Genomic DNA, 3,101 nt, shown 5'->3' with positions numbered 1-3,101 from the left:
TTTTTGATTGACTGGGCAAAGATTGTGGTGCAGGAGCAGCGTAATACTACGTCAGTTTTATTTAAGATGCCTACAGTCAGTGGGAAAGACAAAACATTGACTGTGATACGCACAGCAGCGCGCATGAAGTGAGCACTTGTCACCGCGGCCGTTTTTCGTGGCAGTCCAAAAGGTTACCTATTGTTCCTTTCACGAAATGAAAAAAATGCGTTATGAACTGACAACCGTCGCTTTTTATCACCAATAAATAGTATTATACTGGGGGACTAGATTGTGTCACTTTATTTCACTTGCCGCTCGGCAACTGGCAGAGGAGAGTACTTCCCGACAAAGTTAGTTGCCCGACCAGCGGACAACGTAATGTAGCCCAGGAAGTATGTTTAATTAGGGCTGTGCGATATGGAGCAAAAAATGTACAATGAAGAAAATAAGTATTTGAACACGCTGCTATTTTGCAAGTTCTTCCACTTAGAAATCATGGAGGGTCTGAAATGTTCCTCGTAGGTGCATGTTCACTGTGAGAGACATAATCTAAAAAGAAAAATCCAGAAATCACAATGTATGATTTTTTTACTATTTATTTGTATGATACAGCTGCAAATAAGTATTTGAACACCTGTCTATCAGCTAGAATTCTGACCCTCAAAGACCTCCACTCCTTTTATTATCCTAAATCAGATGCACCTGTTTGTGGTCGTGAGCTGCATAAAGACACATGTCCACCTCATACAATCAGTAAGACTCCCAACTACTAACATGGCCAAGACCAAAGAGCTGTCCAAAGACACCAGAGACAAAACTGTCCACCTCCACGAGGCTGGAGAGGGCTACAGGGAAATGCCAAGAGCTTGGTGAAAAAAGGTCCACTGTTGGACAAATCATTAGAAAATAAGAAGCTAAACATGACTCAATCTCCCTCGGGACTGGGCTCCATGCAGATTCACCTCGTGGGGTCTCAGTGATCCTAAGAAAGGTGAGGAATCAGCCCAGAACTACACAGGAGGAGCTGGTCCATGACCTGAAAAGAGCTGGGACCACTGTTTCCAAGGTAATACACTAAATGAAATTTAATTTCATTTAAATTGAAATCATGCACGGCATGGAAGGTTCCTCTGCTTAAACCAACACATGTCAAAGCCCGTCTTAAGTTTGACCATTTGGATGATCCAGAGGAGTCACAGGAGAAAGTCATGTGGTCAGATGAGACCAAAATTGAACTTCTTGGTCATAATTCCAATAACCGTGTTTGAAAGAAGAAGAATGATGAGGATCATCCCAAGAACACCATATGGGGGCGGTAGCATCAGGCTCTGGGTGTGTTTTCTGCACATGGGACAGGGTGACTGCATTGGATTCAGGCAGTGCTTCTCAAATAGTGGGGCGCTCCTGGGGGGGCCGCGTCAAGGGGGGACTTTGATAGTATTTTTTTATTGTTTTTACTGTCGTAACTTGCCACCTTATATTGACGCCTCAACGCGCTGGTTTACGAGCGCATCACGCGGGATACGCATATTCGCACGTTTCCTGGAAAAAAAACCGGCAGGTTATCAGAGTAGTGTGGTGAATGTTTTTAAGCACATAATTTTAGGCTTCATGCCTGGGCTTAACATTTTTAGACACAGCACACCCGGTCTTCTCGTCTATACCTAGTCACATGAAGCCTGCGAATACGCTTCGTCAGATTTTTATCGGCTTTCTGGAGATTTTCGTTGCCTTTATCTCCGTCTCTCTGTTGTCTTCTATCCCCTGTTGGTTATTTTTTCTGTGTCAATGAGCGCTGCTCCTTTGTGTTCTACACTTCATATTCAACCATGCACTGTGTGCAAAGCGCGCATGCCGTGCAAAAAAACTCCTAACCACCGAGCGCTGCTCCCGCGCAGACTCTGCCCAATGAGAGCGCCCTGCCCTATTAGGGGAAGTGCAATTGCACTTCCACCTACATTAGGGGGCAGTGGCGCTTCTTTGGCGGCGCGTGCGCAGGGGCCGAATCTGGCGTAAGAGTTTTTGTTTGCAAGCAGCGGCAACGCGCGGTCCCGCGTTTAGTAGAGTTGAAAAGTGAGCATCTCAGGAAACCAAGCGACTTATTACAGGATGAGAGAACAGACGGAAGAACGGAGATAAAAATAAAAAATCCCGAAAGCTAAGACGGAGGAAATATGACAAGCGAGTAGCGCATGGCCTCACCGAGACTACGGAACAGGAAAGACGTGTTACGGACTAAAAAGGGCAGCCGATAGAATGAGACCATAAATTAAGGCCACTAAATACTAACCCAATCAGTCTCATAGCGCTTGAATTTTCAGCGAAAACGTCCGAATTGCCGAAAACATCCGCTTTCTGATGCTTTCAGAAAGAGGACCGGTTGGCGGCAATGACGGGCAGTTTTGCCGTGTCATAAATGTATAACAAATAAACTAAATAGAGTCAGCGGGGGGGGGGGGGGGCCCTGTTTATCGTCCCCAGACGAAAATACTTGAGAAGCACTGGATTAAGGAGAGGATGACCGGGGCCATGTATTGTGAGATTTTGGGGAACAACCTCCTTCCCTCATTCAGAGTATTGAAGATGGGTCGAGGCTGGGTCTTCCAACATGACAATGACCCGAAGCACACAGTCAGGAGAACCAAGGAGTGGCTCTGTACAGCACATCAGCACATCAAGGTTCTGTTGTGGCACAGCCAGTCTCCAGACCTAAATCCAATAGAAAATCTTTGGAGGAAGCTCAAACTCTGTGTTTCTCAGCGACAGCCCAGAAACCTGACTGATCTAGAGAAGATCTGTGTGGAGAAGTGGGCCAAAATCCCTCCTGCAGTGTGTGCAAACCTGGTGAAAAACTACAAGAAACGTTTGACCTCTGTAATTGCAAACAAAGGCCACTGTACCAAATATTAACATTGATTTTCTCAGGTGTTCAAATACTTATTTGCAGCTGTATCATACAAATAAATACTTAAAAAAATCATACTTTGTGATTTCTGGATTTTTCTTTTTTCTTATGTCTCTCACAGTGGACATGCACCTACGATAAACATTTCAGACCCTCCATGATTTCGAAGTGGGAGAACTTGCAAAATAGCAGGGTGTTCAAACACTTATTTTCC

This window comes from Boleophthalmus pectinirostris, unplaced genomic scaffold (assembly GCF_026225935.1).
Source record: "Boleophthalmus pectinirostris isolate CB_2022bp ecotype Guang Dong unplaced genomic scaffold, ASM2622593v1 HiC_scaffold_3, whole genome shotgun sequence".
Taxonomy (NCBI): domain Eukaryota; kingdom Metazoa; phylum Chordata; class Actinopteri; order Gobiiformes; family Gobiidae; genus Boleophthalmus; species Boleophthalmus pectinirostris.
The sequence above is the reverse complement of the archived record's forward strand: the minus strand, read 5'-3'. Positions refer to the sequence as shown.